Source organism: Dermacentor albipictus, unplaced genomic scaffold (assembly GCF_038994185.2).
Source record: "Dermacentor albipictus isolate Rhodes 1998 colony unplaced genomic scaffold, USDA_Dalb.pri_finalv2 scaffold_17, whole genome shotgun sequence".
Classification (NCBI taxonomy): Eukaryota; Metazoa; Arthropoda; class Arachnida; order Ixodida; family Ixodidae; genus Dermacentor; species Dermacentor albipictus.
Genome location: NW_027225571.1, coordinates 6,093,127 through 6,109,642, shown reverse-complemented (window position 1 = coordinate 6,109,642; position 16,516 = coordinate 6,093,127). Strand labels below are relative to the sequence as shown.

The 16,516-nt window shown below is 47.4% G+C and overlaps 1 long non-coding RNA gene across 2 annotated transcripts in view; it reads right to left on the bottom strand.

The window, feature by feature from the left end:
• LOC139052031 (uncharacterized) overlaps window positions 1-1,560 on the bottom strand; it is a 47,065-nt gene extending 45,505 nt beyond the window's left edge. The window contains exon 1 of one of the 2 annotated variants that reach the window (XR_011509669.1): window positions 1,349-1,560. This is a non-coding gene — a long non-coding RNA (uncharacterized lncRNA). The remainder of the gene's footprint in view (window positions 1-1,348) is intronic. The other variant, XR_011509667.1, reaches the window with a different exon arrangement.
• Window positions 1,561-16,516: the final 14,956 nt, after the last annotated feature.

Sequence of the window (16,516 nt, the reverse complement as noted above, 5' to 3'; positions counted from 1 at the left end):
ATCACTACATTGAAATTCGTCTATTTGCGGCTGAGGGGCATTCACAATTACAGCTCAGTCACTGTCACCTAATCATATCTGTTTATTTCGGTTCGTCGCATCCAAACCTAGGAATGGAGACAAAAAGCGGTACACCGCCTGACTAAAGCCTTCACTTCCTATGCAACAAAGAAAAAAAAGGATGCTGAAAAAATTGTTTGATGGGCCATTGCCGGCGTCGGCAGTACTGCCGCATCTGAACCTCTTTTCTTTGTCCACCGTGTAGTAGCACACCCAGTTGATATCCTGTAATTTGATTCAATTTGACCTAATATGACCGCAAAAGTCCGCCACCTTAGGGTTTAAAATTGGAAATCCACTTCTGTAGCGCGCAGGAGCAGCGCGCTCGGACATCCAGCGCTGTTAGCGACGCAGGTTTTTTCATTGCGACAGTAAATATATAGATATTCCAAGCGCATTTGTGTCGTCGCCGTGAAGTTTCGTATAAAGTTGACGGGCGATAACATTGTCGCTGCGCGCCGTATGTGTATGTGCGAATGAACGCGTGCGAGGGTGAGCCGGTGATGGTTAGCCGATGATGGCGGCTGAATCTCGCGTGCGCAAGGGAGGAAAGGAAGGAGGAAGCGCGCCATCTTCCGTCGGTCGCAAGGCACCGCAAGGAGGGAGGGGAGGCTTTCGACTTCAGCGGCTGCTTTCAAGATAGGGCCCTCTTGAAAACGATCTGCAATGGGGACAGGGCACGCTGATTTCTCATAGCTTGGCGCGCGCTGTGTTTTCGCCACGTAGTTCGCGTTGAAGCAAGAAGCAGCACGAACGTCGATTCGCTTGCTGTTGCTGCCGTATTTCCGCACTCCAGCGTTTTGACGAGTTTCCGTGGTCATCGGGTGAGATGTGTTCATGTTTGCTTGTGCGCGCGTGGCACCATGCTTGTTAATTTGGTTAGTATGCCTATGTTTACAAGTTTATACAGCCGATAAAACTACTTTTCTAACTTAATATAGCTAGTTGTCCATTAATTTGCTGTCGCAATCGATGCTTCGACTTTCGGACGAAACTACTACTTTTAACAGCGGAGCTGTTTAAACATTTGTTCCACGGTGGAGCGTTACCACACAACTCAGCCCAGCTGTGCGCTGCCTCGCGTTTCCGTGCAACCCCCTGCGAGAGCACCAAGCCACGTAACCTCCTCGCAACCGACTCGCGTAGGGCGTAGTCGTGACGTCACAGGCGAGTAAACGCTCGGAACAGCCGGCGTGGCGACACACCTCTCGCCTCCTCTACTCCGTGCGCACATGCTGCTGCCATAGGAAGACTGAAGAAAGTCCGGAAGCCCGAAGAAGCATCTTACCAGAAGGGGCGCCGTACTGCCAAGCGAGAAGCGATGCGTCGCCGCCGAGCTGATCTGGAACACCGCGCCGAAGCTGCGGCTGAGAACAGGCGACGCCGAGTCGGGGATACCGAGTTTCAGTCCAGGGAATGCGAGAGTCGGCGCCTAAAACCTCGACGTCGCCGAGAAAGCGATCCCGGCCTGCGACTGCTCGAAAATTTGTAGCGTCAAGCCCGCCGAGGGAACCTTTTAGCATAACTTAGGATAACCTCGCAAAACCTAGAAACGACTTAGCCAAGCCTAGCAACACTTAGCAAAACCAAGCATGACCTCGCAAAACGTACAAACAACTTAGGCAAGCCACGTAAAAGTTGGTGATCACAAGCTCCGCTGTTGACTCCAGCCGTGCACCACTAGTGCAAGCTGCACACGTCTTTTTTTTGCTTTTTTATGTGAAGCGTCTTTAAAATTGATCAAAGGCAGTCGCTTGCTGAAACCGCATGCAAAAAAACATGTCATACTATTTTCGCTTATATCTTTGCAACCATACTACCCCCGCACCGTATACTTTGGTATCATTGTATGAAGGAAAGTATCCATTATTTGATCATACATGTATCGCGTGCACAGATGGCTTGTCGTCGCACAATGCCTGACGCAATCGGAGCTAAATTTAGCATGGCGTGTTGCTTTCAGACATGCGTATAGCTCGGCAGTACGTTTGTCCATGCGAGCAGAAACGGTCACGTTTTAGAGAGCTGACTATGCCATACTAGGTATAATTTATCAAACTCATACTGGTGCTCATCAGGAGTCACAAGACGTTAAAGTGCGCAATTTGTTGCAAAAATTTGAAGCTTGTTCGGCTGTGGCCCCCTAGGTTCCACACGTATGGTCCGGAAGCGATCTCAAGCGACTCGTGCAGCAAGACAGAGGACCAACCCCTTTGACCATGGTGAAACGTGCACTTCTTCATAGAGGTCACAAGCGCAGGAGCTTCAACCGTCTACGGCGTGCTTGCGCAGTGCATGGCTGTCTCGGGCGCCTTCAGTATGGCGGTCATTTCTTTACCCTACGCTCCAAAATCGTTCGCACCTTCGGGGCTTATTTTTGACACACAATAATAGTTGTTATCGGTCTGTTTGGCTCGTTTCTTTTCTTGAAAACGCTGCGCTTGCTACTTTCCTGCCAAGAACGCTGTCACGTTGATAGCGCGCGTGCCGTTCGTGACTTGGAATTACAGGCGTGCAGCGTCAAAGAAAGAAAGGCACGCAAGAGAGATAACGATTATTGTTAATGTGACAGAAATACGCCCCAATGGAGCAGCTGTTTTTAGAGTGTAGTGTCCGAACACCCTACGAATAGGGAGCGAGCCTGATTGCAAAATTAGACCGTAAGACGCCCGCTATAGCCGTAACATAGGTTAGGCATGTAAGCTCTCCGGTGCGTGAATAGATGTTAGTTGTGCATTTGGCTGCGCCATATCTGCACCCCATGTGTATATACACTATCTGCAGCACGCACAATACGTTTCAAATATGCCCCACTGCAGCTGCGTTCCTGATACAGCCTACCCAAATTCAGCACTCAATATCTCACCTCTCGTATAGGTGCGGTATAGGTGCGGAAACAACTAAACATTCAGCACACGCTGAGCACATATGCCGGCACATGATGGCATCGTCTATGAACGTTTAAGATTTCTATGTAGCATAATACCAACCTTTCAGATAAAAACTAATTTTCATCAGGTATATGCATGTTATCGGAGCTCGTGGCAGCTGAAACGCGTGAAATTCCGCAGTTAAGGTCTAGAAACAGTGCTCCAATGCTCCCTAGCTTTGCGGTTTCAATTGGACACCTAATCAGACCCGGATGATTTAATAACGCGAAGAAATACATGCATCCATGCATTGCCCTGAACCAACCATGCTAATAATATTTCGAGTATAGTTCCCGTATGTGAATAATATCCAACGCCGCGTCTAGAATTTACTCGCATTGCGAGCCACATGATACACTCGTGCACTGAAGCAGCATGCCTTACGGATTTACTGCAGGAAAAGAGCTCTCGCGCGGTGACATTGTATTGTGCAACTTCTATGGTAATGCGCTTAGCTCACCGTCGCTTACATCAAATGACAGAGGCCAATGCTTCCTTCCAGACAGTGGTCGGTGGCGGTGCATGGCAGATTCTAGTATATCATCATCATCATCATCATCAGCCTGGTTACGCCCACTGCAGGGCAAAGGCCTCTGCCATACTTCTCCAACAACCCCGGTCATGTACTAATTGTGGCCATGCCGTCCCTGCAAACTTCTTAATCTCATCCGCCCACCTAACTTTCTGCCGCCCCCTGCTACGCTTCCCTTCCCTTGGGATCCAGTCCGTAACCCTTAATGACCATCGGTTATCCTCCCTCCTCATTACATGTCCTGCCCATGCCCATTTCTTTTTCTTTATTTCAACTAAGATGTCATTTACTCGCGTTTGTTCCCTCACCCAATCTGCTCTTTTCTTATCCCTTCACGTTACACCTATCATTCTTCTTTCCATAGCTCGTTGCGTCGTCCTCAATTTGAGTAGAACCCTTTTCGTAAGCCTCCAGGTTTCTGCCCCGTAAGTGAGTATTGGTGAGTACTGTTATAATCTTTTCTCTTGAGGGGTAATGGCAACCTGCTGTTCATGATCTGAGAATGCCTGGCAAACGCACCCCAGCCCATTCTTATTCTTCTGATTATTTCTGTCTCATGATGCGGATCTGCCGTCCCTACCTGCCCTAAGTAGATGTATTCCCTCACTACTTCCAGTGCCTCGCTGCCTATTGTAAATTGCTGTTCTCTTCCGAGACTGTTAAACATTACTTTAGTTTTCTGCAGATTAATTTTTAGACCCACCCTTCTGCTTTGCCTCTCCAGGTCAGTGAGCATGCATTGCAATTGGTCCCCTGAGTTACTAAGCAAGGCAATATCTTCAGCGAATCGCAAGTTACTTCGGTATTCTCCATTAACTTTTATCCCCAATTCTTCCCAATCCAGGTCTCTGAATACCTCCTGTAAACACGCTGTGAATAGCAATGCAGAGATCGTATCTCCCTGTCTGACGCCTTTCTTTATTGGGATATGCCAGGATATGCCACGGCGTAAGACAATTTGACGGTTTAATTGCGCTTATGACAGTTCAGTACCGGCCAGTGGTGCAGTCACTGCATCGTACGACAGCAATTTCGCAACTTAACCGATAAAGTAGCAGTTTTACCCGAAAAGCGAAGCATCGATTGCGATAGCAAATTAGTGGACAGCTTTACGAAGTAAGGGTAGTAGTTTTGTCGGCTGTATAACGTGGTAAACGCAGGCGTACTGACTAAATTAACAAGCTTGGTGTCACGCGCGCACCAACCAACATGAACCCGTCTCACTCGATGACCGCGGAAACTGGCTGTCGAAACGCTGGAGTGAGGAAACGCGGCAGCAGCAGCGGCGAGCGAACGGACCTTCACGCAACCGCTCGCATCAACGCAAATTACGGCGCGAAGGCACAGCGGAGCGCTGGCTCTTTACCAGACGCAGATGGCTGTGAAGATACAGCGGCCCGGCCGGGCGCACGCGGCCGCCTCAGTAGCCCGGAATAACATGCTTCCGCCCCTCCCTTCCCCCCTAAGCCTTGCGCGCGACGACGAAAGGCGGCGCGCTACCTCCCCACTTTGAGCCGTTGCGTGTGCGAGATTGAGCTGATTGAGCCGCGATCGACGGCTCAGGCACAGTTTCACTCGCACATACAGCATACGGCGCGCGGTGACGATTTTATTGCCCTTGTACTTTATAAGGAGCTTCACGGCGACCCCGACAGCAAAAGTGCGCCTGGATATAATTGCTGTCGCAATAAAACAGACACAATCAGTGGCACCGAGGCAGGAGCTGACCTGGTCATCATAACAACGACAGTGTCAGTTGCGCTTGTCGATCGAACCGCAGCGGCGGCGAAATGGTTGAGCAGCCGCCTCGTATGCGAGAGGTATTCGGATCGAATCCCAACGCCACCGGTAATCCACCACTTCTTTTTTCTACTGGGCAAAGATATTCACTGAGCCAGCGCTCGGTTCTTTGTATAGGGGTTTTTCATCTCGAAATGGAGCACTATAAGGCTTTTCAAAGGTCGCTGAGTCCTCCTTGTCCCACCACAGCGATGGGGAAATGATCGAACATCCGCCGCCGATGCATGGGGGAGCCATGAGGAGGGCTGCCGCAGGTATACCTGCCGATAAAGTAAGTATGCTTATCTTATCGGGAGCGCCCTTGTATACAAGCGTGCTCCCAGTCCAGTGTTCGGCGAATGCGGGAGTTCCACGCTTGCGAAGGACACCCACGAAATGGGAAATTGCCGAGATGGAACCGGCATCAATAATTTCAGATATCTATAGTGCCTTCTTTCGAGTTGAGAACCCCTACAAACAACCGAGCGCCCGGCCAGGTGACATCTCTACCCATTAGAAAAACCATTGCATTCGGCTACTTCATTCTTACTGCTGACCGATACGCATGAGGATTCGAAGGAATGTGAGAAGGGCTGCGTGGTTCAAATGACTTGGGTTATAAATGCCGCTGACCAGGTTCTTTTCCTTTTCCGACCTTTGCTTTCATGTTTACCAACCTTAGACAAACTGGAGCGATTCTGTTATTGCTGCAATTTAAGAGCGCGCACATCACCCTCCTTCCTTAGTTCCGACATTACCGTATAGCTCTCCATGCAGGCTAGCAATGCGTATAGGGCTTCCTAAATATACGTTTTGTGCTGCGCAGCAATAGTTTTCCAGATGCAGGTAGCTAGATACGTAAAAGGGAGGTGGAATAAATACCAAGCGAGAAAGGCACAAAAAAAAAGAAGACGGAGAATCGCTAACGGAGCGTTGAAGATATCGCGTTCAATGGTGCCACTTTCTCGACACTAATGTGTGGGCTGATCTAAAATTTACAGGTTCTTTTTCATTGTGTTAAGTGTTCATCTGGATATACAACAGCAACAACGCCACCGCCAACAAGAGCAACAGCAAGAAGGGGCGCTTTTCTGACACAAGCCGTCCTGTCGCTCTCCCCGTTTATATTTAGGCGGGCTCTCCATGGGCGCACCGCACTAATTGGCGCAGAAAGCGCGTCCGTGGCTCACTTTTCCTTCGGCGGCCAGAAGTAGGTGAGCGCCCGCAGACGACGCTCAAGTGAGACATCAGCTGCCGAAATTGCGAACGACTTTCTCGCCGCGGCAATTCACGGATGCAGCGCTGCTAGGCAAGCGACGCTTGCGAAGTTGCCCACAATGTCCCTTTGTGTAGGATCGGAGTAAGTGCACATTAAACGCCATCACATTTAGGGTGACTGTGATGGCCAATGATTGCGCGCTCTTAAATACAATCCGTGCACGCTACGGAACCATTTCTGAGACGAGTAACGCCGGGAAAGAGATTTTATCAGATTGCGTGTGCCGCCTGGCACCGCGTCTCAGTGATTCTTTTTTATAGGTTAGGTCAGGTTAGGTCAGATTATTTTTCGTTTATGGCTCCCGCAGGGAGGCACAGTGGTGCGACTGTCTCCCGCCCGCCGCTGGCGAGGGATCGGTATTAAGCATCAGCTTTAAAACGATGTGGTGGCACATGCAGCCAAGCTGTTTATCTTTACATAGCTTCTGCGTTTATTGTAGCCTCTTAAGTCTCATGGTTCGTGTTAAGTGCCATCGAATCTGATAAAAACTTATTTTCTGTGTTCTCTGTTCTCTGCTTTTACTAGTACCACCGCCCAAGATTTATAACCCTTTCCTGTTCGATTCCTAAATCCCAAGGCCTCGGGCAGCACAACCACGTCCTCATAGACTACTGGTTAGATACGGCTACATGGTAACAAAATGCGCCAAATGCTTTCTGCTATGTCCACACGTTATACGCATGCATAGTCGACTTCGGCAAAATTTCTCCTTTAACACCGCGTTCTTAGACATTCTCATCTGGCATTGCCTATATGCGCCGCCGAGGTGCCACCGAGCGCAGCCGTTCGCCGAGTACCATCACGTGGTTACAAATGGTTTCCATTACATTTCGGAGAACTCGACTCGTCGGAGCCGACGTCAAGACTTCGCGTGATCCTGCTGATCAAGTATAGGGGACATCGTCACTATTGTTTGTTTCGTTCCTCCATGTTTGTATCTTCAGCTTTTGTCTCGGCCCCAGGGGTCGCAAGCGTTTTCTTGGCTGTCGTGTGATGCGCCGTCAGCTCTTTCAGTGTGACGGGACGCAGCGAGCTGAACTGTCATAACCACAACATAAAGAGGGGAATTGACTTACGCAGTGCTACGCGGGAAATCTCACTTGCACCACTAACTGCAAGAATGAACTTACTTCTGTGCGTTCATCCAAGCGTTTCAAGGTGCTTCTGAATTCGAAGCCCCCATGAAAACTTCATTTTCTCCGTTATGTGAATCCGGAAAGCATGCAGCTTCAGTCTCTGCGTGTGTCTCCTTACTGAATATGCTTAGATCTAAAGCTTTCATACTAAAGCTCTAGAACTAAGGGCTGTCAGAAACAGCGCCATGTCTCGTGTCTTTAAATTCAGACATCCTCGCACTCACCCTCGCGCGTCTCCCTAGCACCCGTAGCATACGGCGCACGGACCACTCATTCATGTCGCACTTGGATTTTATGCGGAGCATCACGGCAATTTCAACGGCGAAAATGTGCCTGTTGTGTCAAATAATTACTATCGCAATAAAATATCTGGGCTGTTGACAGCGCCACGGGGGCGTGCGATGGCCAGTTTTATGGCTTATTTGAAACCCAAGAAGGGGGACCTTAGGGAAACTGTGACTCGCTACAGAAGCCATATACAGGGACACGAGCTTCGCCAATCGCTAACTGCTATCACGTGGTTAAACGGGTTCCATCGCGCTGCGGGGAAGCGGATACGTCAGACACGTCGCCACGACTTCGGCTGCAGGTTTTACAGACAACGGGTCCCCATAGTTACTATATAACATACCGCATCTATCTAGATATGTATTACAAAAATGTCTGAGTGATTACAGCTAGTGCTGGCAAGGTCTGCACATTAGTGTAATGAACTTATTATTTCCGCCTGAGAGCTAAACCTGAAAAACAAAATTCCAGTTTCTGACGTTGACACACACGCACACACACGCGCGCACACACACACACACACACACACACACACACACACACACACACACGCACACGCACACACACACAGTTCCTTAATTAGGCTGGAACATTTTAAAGTCATTTGGTTGTGCAGTGACGTGAACATAATTTTGTAGTCGCTGGAAGTACAACATGTTATTTCATACTTGGTTTTGATTTTAGAGAATATTCACAGATCTTGAGAAGAAACCTTCTGCGGCAATTGCAGGTGTCTCGTGAAATAGCTGGGATAGGGAGGTTTTAGACAAACGAATATCATGGGTCTGTGACCTTTGCAATCCAAGTGCAGGTATTACACTCATATCTCTGCGAAAATCAGTTTGAATACCGACTATGGCACCTCCGGCTGTTTAAGCGTCGTTTAGTTCTTCTTGAAACCTATTATCTGAGAATGCGATGAACTAGTTGGCGCCAGCCTACACTTTTTAGATCATATCTGAGAGGTTTACATACTTCGGTATCTTTGCATGCGAGCAAGAATACGTAAATAGTTCTCACACTGGGTCGGAAGGTTAGAAAAACACATGTTACAACGACACACTCCATACTGATTAGTAATAAAGGGAAAGTCACATGTCTTAACGGCTATAAGTCGTCGAACAAGGCATGTCGCTTGAGTCAACGTTTCGACGAGTTATTCGTCTTCGTCAGACCAACAAGACTTGTGGAAATGTTGACTCTAGCAGCATTCTCTGGTTCGACCACTGCTATAACTTAGTCTCCATTTTCCTCTAAGTCTGCTTTATTTTTGCGAAAGACTATAACGATGGTAAAGACAGTAACAAATAATGCGGGGCTTTTCCTGCCAATGAGGTGAACGAGACGTAGCACTGGTGATGGCGATTGGTGTTACTGTCTCAATTTCTTAGTCGTCTTGACGCCTGTAGGTGTCCGCCGCCGCTGACCGCTGCTGGAATCCGAGATTGATTTCCCGGAATTTGGTAAAGCAAAAAAAGTTGCACTTCCCCGCGAGTATGCCCAGAGATTGCCACTCGAAGACTCTCTCAGGCATTCTACCTATACTACAGCTCGGAATGCTTCCTCTGGCCTAGTTCTTGGACGCTCTTTAAATTGGTTGGCTGACGCCACACTCTGCAGCTTGTCCATACTTATAAACCATAGCTAGGATGAAACAGTATAAACGATGCCAGTGGCAAGAAGCGAAAGGCAGCATACGTTATAGGTGGAAGAAAGAATCGCGTATCTCCTCTTCTCGACCGACACGTGCTGCGCCACCTACACAAGCGAAGACGATTCGGACACGAAACAGTGCAATATTTACTATGCGTAGTGTTCCTCTAGCTACTGAGTCACTGTTTCGCATTATGGGCAATACTGCAACTTTTTCATTATTGTCGACACCCCAAGAGAAAGTTAATGACGTCAAGGACCGAATGTGATCTCTTTATTAGTTATCGTCAGTGGGATACAGATGTTCTCGAAGGTGCCTTGGTAGTGGGCATCTAGGTAGTGGTAGAGTACATCTGTTCTCTCGGCATGCTTTAAAATCTTTTGGGCATTGCAACCGGTTATGCTATACCGCTTCTTTAGAAAGATACTAAAGAGCAAAAGTAAATCGGTTTAGATGTCACAGCATTATTTAGAGAATTTTTATTTTCATTCATTTGCTAGGAGAGGGTTGGTCACTATACACATAAAATTGAAGGCCAAACTTTTTCATTTGGTGCCGAAAGTGTGACGTCACGTATTTCAACATATTTTTCGTATTTGGCCCATTTTGGCGCAGGAAAACTCTCGCAGCCTGCCAGTTTGAGCTTGTGAAAGCCTTAGAAAACAATGTAGACCTTCGTCACCGATAAAGAATTAAGTAGGCAGGTGTATACGATGCCGAAATTGATGATATAACATTGAGCTGTAGCGGGAACTTCAAACCGAAGTCGCTGCACTTCTTTTGTCCTTGTCCATATACTTGTTTAGCAAGCCTCTTCTCAGGGTAAGAATGACAACATTCATATTGCGGATGGATTATTCATAAACACAAGTTTATGCAATATTCGTCTTCACTTTCCCAAAATAACAATTATCAGAAGCTGCAGTACGCAGCCTCTCGGAAACATTCCGGCTAAAGGCAACATGTTTCTTTGTTACCGAAATTATGTGTCCTTCAGCTGCTTTAATTTGTAATACTCATGACTTCCGCCATAGCACTAAGCAATCAGTGCAGTCAAGATAAGGGGTACACAGGAAGACAACTGCTTAGAGGGATCATCAGTGGACGAACAAGGGAAGCCTTCACCTGGAATCAATCTTTTGACAACGGCATTTGTCTTCGTCAGGGCAAGCAGTTGTGCCCTGACGAAGACAAATGCACTTGCCGAAACCTTGGCTCTAGCTTGCGACACGCCATGTTTACACTCTGCCAATAAAACGGAGTGACTTTCACAGTCGCCAAAGGTTGCTCTCGAGTTTCAGAAGCGCGGAGGTTATCTTGCGGCTTTATGGTAAACAAGGACGATTGGTTTCTCTGCCTGAAGCAAAACCAACGCTTTCTTTTTTCCCCAGCTGATGTCATGCGCGTATGTTAAGGCGTATATGCTTTCGAGAAGCAATGCCTAAATCATCTCCCTACGCCTTGAATAAATTACGAGGTTGTTTTCGAGTCATGCATTGCACAATTTTGCACCGCCATTCACTATTCACAATGGTACACGGTGATGCTATGTTTTTCGCAGGATGCATTGCACTCCCCACTTTATATTTTATTGCCCGTGAGTACAAAACATTTTGTCACCGTAGTGAGAATCTTACTGTAATATTTTGGAGGCTAGCTCAAAGATAGTCGGAATGGTAAAGAAAATAAATTAACGTCTATCGTGCCCACTCCATGAGTTGGAAGGTTCATTGGGTTTGTGCGGATCGCGCAGGCATTTCTTTTTAATACGATCCGCTGCGTACATAAGGTGACGCAGTCGCTACAATGCAGCATCCCTTCCCCCCCTTCTGCATATATGAATCATGAGCCGATTAATGCGAGGCTTATTTGTGTCCGCCAAATTTAGCATGATAACACTTATGTTGTGTCCGAGCGCAGCGCGCTCACAGCTGGCCGGTCAACGAAGAATGTTGCTGGTGCAATCACCTATAGTCGGGTACAACTTTAGAAAAAAGGGGCGTTCGCTCCTCCAAGGCGGATGCACACAAGCCTCCACCAATGGGCGCGCACTCTATACTGACATCATGAGCCCGACGGCCGGTGATGGAGACGATGACTACCCGGGCTTCGAACTGGGATCAATCGCGGCAGTCGTATGCGTCTGCACCTCGTCAGAGTGCATTCCCAAACTGTTCGTGGTTGTCTACCAAGCCGGAAATATTATCGCGAGATGACGATGCAACATTCGTGCTGCATGCGTTTATTCTGCGCCGTGATCCAGCGACAAAAGATTGCAACGAGCATCAGGGACGCTGCGCTACGCTTCGTCTGAAAACAGTATCCCGCGGCGGCATACCGCTACAAACATCCTGGGCCGGTATTTTGTAGCGATGCCTTTTCCGATTCTATGCTTTTTCAGGCTTTTCGCGCTTGGCCAGTGGTCAGAGCGACGCTCGGCCCACATTATCAGCGGGATCAGGCGGCCGAGTATGGCGGATGATAAGAATAGCGTAGAATAAGGCATAAGGCATCGCTACAAAATAGCGGCCCTGCATGTTTGTTCTGTGGTGTCTTTAAGTACTGGGTAAAAAGGAAGTGATTCATTTTAAGCTTGGAAAACGAATAGTAAATGTGTCATGTACAGTCGCGGACAGAATATTATGGACCATGAAATCTAAGAAAAAGCTGAATATCTCCGCAACCTCACAACGCAATCTGGTATTTGCATTTTGGACCTCGACTAAAATATGCTAACAACGTTGTCGTGGGCAGTTTTACTGCTTACTGCTACAGAATGCTCGGGAATTGAACGTTTTCGGAGATCCCGTGGTCCATTTTATTCTGTCCGCGACTGTACATGTAAACCAACGCAAAAGCCATGCAGAGCTGCTCCTTCTTCTTTTGTCCCTTGCAATGAAGCTAAAAAGCAGACGACGCGCAGCGTTGTAGAAGGCACGGGGTTATTTTTCTCTCGCGATACGACGTGCTGCAGCGTTCAAATCACGACAGCTCTACCAATCCAGTCATCAAAATACGAAAGTATTTGTTTATATCCAGAATTACGCATTTTCGAAGCACAGTTTCTTGAGCGGGACTATTTTAGTCACGGAGGCAATAGGGGGTGGCTGTCGTGCTTCGGTCATCTGGGCGGGGGGGCCTCTCCTTTTTTCTAAAGTGGTACCCGACCATAGTCAAGTTACTCGTGTAGTATACTGTTCCTGCTGTTCATTTATCCAGTAACAGTGAAAAATGAAGCAATTCAATTGGACAGGTTCATGCCGCAGCCTGTTACCTCCTCGACAGCGCATATGCGAGCGGGAGGGCAAAGCAAAAATACACCAGGTTCAATACTCGCTGAGACAGCGGGCTACAATTGTTCCGGCACACATAACGACGCATGACTGAAAACTTTCACAGACAACGAAGAACGAAGGCCCTGCCATACTCGCATTTTGTTCGTGTTCGAAAGAGTATTGCAAAGCCGTAATTGTGTCAACTACGAAGGGAGTCGCGCTTGCGGTCAAGCCCAAGCATGCAGGCGTGGCACCGACGTCGGTGTGTTCACCAAGGCGGGTGACTCTGCTACACATGCACGGCTCGGTAACGTTTACAACGTGCCGTTGCAGAAGATAAACGTAACATTTTCTTCGTGCCATTGTTAATGAGATCAAATTCGATGTCCGCCATGCCTATATATGAGGAACCATTAAAATAATGTCGCGCTGAAAAGTGGACCGATCGAAAGCTCATACTTGCGACCGCCCTTCAGCTATCGAGTACAATTTTAAAGAGAAAGAAAACGATAAATCTAGCGTCTTAATAAAAAAAAATACGAAACTCGAATGCACGCGGACACACTTGCACACCGTATGCAACGTCTTCAGAGCACTGGGCTTGCCCCTACAAACTCAGTGGTGCAAGAGCGGCGTAGCAAGCAGTGCGTCGATATCGCAGCACTATATCTGCAGTGCCGCCCCTCCAGCGCATTTCGGTATCGGAAAAAAACTACCCGCCGTACCCGAACGCTGCAATTAGGTTCTTGCGCAAGGCCACAATTAAACAACGACGTTGCCTGCCCAGCCCACCGACACGTTTCCATGTCGCACCTTTGAGGCTAGTAGACATACTCTGCTTCAATGGTCGATGGCCTGACAATCAGGGACAAATCCTTGAGACAGCCTGAGAAGTCTGTATCTAACTTATTCAGTCGGGATCGCTGTGTACGCGAAGGCTTTTCTATTTTGTTTTGTTGTTCCTATAACCGAAGGAAATAGTCGGTTGCTTGATATCTTCCTCGCACATTTTCCTTCTCCCGATTCTTCGTCTATCGTACGCACGTCTCATATGTGGTGCTTCACATTTGAGATACCCAGAAACTATAACGAACGCCCATAACACGAAACGGAGCTTGATTGCCGTCCTGGGAGTTCAAATGCGGGACCTCGAAACGAAATGCGTGCTGCTTAAAGGGCCACAAAATAACACTACATCGATTTAAATTCGTCTAGTATTCCTTCAAAACTTTATTTTTATTATTTTCGCAAACTAATATTTGATTACTAGGGAACAGAATGAAGGTCAAAATTTCGTTTTGATGATAGCACCGAAAGCTCAGCAGTGGTACGTCGGTGTGACTTCCGAATTTCAACGCAATCTTGTATTTGTGCGGTTGGGGCACACGAAATGATATCGAAGCTTCATAGCTAGGTTGAGTCCTTGGTTTCTTTAGAATGCAATGTAATCTAGAGTTGAGTAGACGCTGTCAAAATCCATTACGCCACGTCTAGCTGGGCCACGCCGAAACATTGCAGCGAAGCCGGCGTACCTCCGTGCACCCTTGTGACTTTTCTGGCTTTTCTGCAGTGGGCGAATTGTTAAAAAAAAACGTAATTTACTGTCACAGCTTAACTCCGGTATTCTGCGTCAGTGTCGCTTTGAAGCGTACACCTTCTAATAATAAAACATGTATAATGACTCGCGCTTTGTCGCGGTGCGGTCGTCGATTACATTGGCCTGCGTGATAGTGAAGTGGCATTTATAGTCTTTAATGTTTTCATAACGCTATCGATGCCGGGGATCCCAGCAGCGCAGCAAGGTCTGAACTCCGCATACCCTGGCTATTTTCATTGTGGGCTACACCGTTTTCAAATATATGGTATTTGTGAGGTGTGGCTACCTGTTGAGTGTTTCTATGTACTGTGAAAATTCCCAACTGCAAACCTTTCAGCTTGTCGCTGTCATGACATTGGCAGCTACACGCCCCATTGTCGATAGGTTCGGCGCCGGGCTGAAACCTCACCTTTATTCATTTTCACTTGTCCTAAGCCTCAATCATAAACGCTTAAAGGGAGCTTGAAAAAATGGGCACGGCTTCGACTCACTATAGGTGGATGTTACCGAAGGTTAAGAATTTCGAACTCTACCTGCACTTCCCGATTTCGTGTTATATTTGTCTCGTGTGCTGCATTTATTTGTGTACATGACAGTGGCACTGTTGGGATACTTGAATTAATTTGTGGGCAGCCGCAAATTGCTTAAGATGCTCTGCCTCCTCCCACGGGGCAAGTGCGAAGTCATCCGGGGCCATTCCGCTTCGCTGACTAAACAGGGTGTCCTAGCTAAGTTTAGCCAGAGTTAAAAAAAAATACGCGAATGCCACGTAGCTAGACAGAACAAAGGTAATGTTGTTTTCCATCGCTTGGAGATACACAAACAATTTTTTTCATTCCGCATAATTAGATGATTAGCCTTAATAATTAATCACCTTCTATAATATTATAATTAGATTAATATTGTAGGGCGACATTAAAAACTCCCGATACAACTTTCTGTTCCTCAATACGTGCTACATAAATGTGTTTTTCTGAGCGTGAAAGAAGCCCGCGAATGCACGCAAAATGCCTCGAGTGGCCAGTCCCCCGGCAATTTTATTGATTAAGACTAATTATCTAATTACGCGAAAGGAAAAAAAAATAGTTTGAGTATCTCCAAGCGACGGCAAACAAAATTACCTTTGTTCTGTCCAGCTACATGGAATTTGCATATATTTTTTAAACACTGGCTGAAATTAGCTGGGACAGCCTGTATATAGCTGCGCAGCTCTCATTGTCACTCAATGTACACCGTCGTCATCATGCTGCAGAGCCCGAACTCAATTCCAACATCAAACAAAGGGGACGGCCCATCTTTCGCATATAAAATTAGTTAACTGAAAGTAAGTAATTATTACTTGTAATAGCACCAACGACAAGTACCCGGCAGCGACCATTAGACAAATTCCAACTAGGAAGATGGTACACGCTTCGCTGTCGTAGCTGCTTTGACAGGCTTTCCCGCGCTTCTGTCACGATCACCTGTAATTTCTGAGCACACCATCTTTCGGAGCTTCTCTCGACAGCACTGGTTGGCTTATGTGAGACGAGCTTACTGTTGGTTGGTTGATGGCTGTGGACATAAGCGACTAACTTTACGACACTGCCGCTTCAAGTGCTTCTTATTTGGTCCAGTTTCTTTTGCAAGGCAATTGACATTAACTCATCGCGTTTCATGGCACCAAATCAAAGATGAACTAGCGTGGTAACAGTGGACTATGGCAGCGCGTCTGTGTGTTTTGTGCATCAAGCCTCAGTCTAGCTAGGACCGCAAATACAATACATCCATCTTCAACAGTACCACTATACATGCAGAACAGGGACGGCCAATGAGAATGCAGTACATGTGCTGACTTCGAGGTCGCGGGATCGAATTCCGGCCACGGCGGCCGCATTTCGATGGGGGTGAAATGCGAAAACACCCGTGTACTTAGATTTAGGTGCACGTTAAAGTACCCCAGGTGGTCGAAATTTCCGGAGTCCTCCACTACAGCGTGCCTCATAA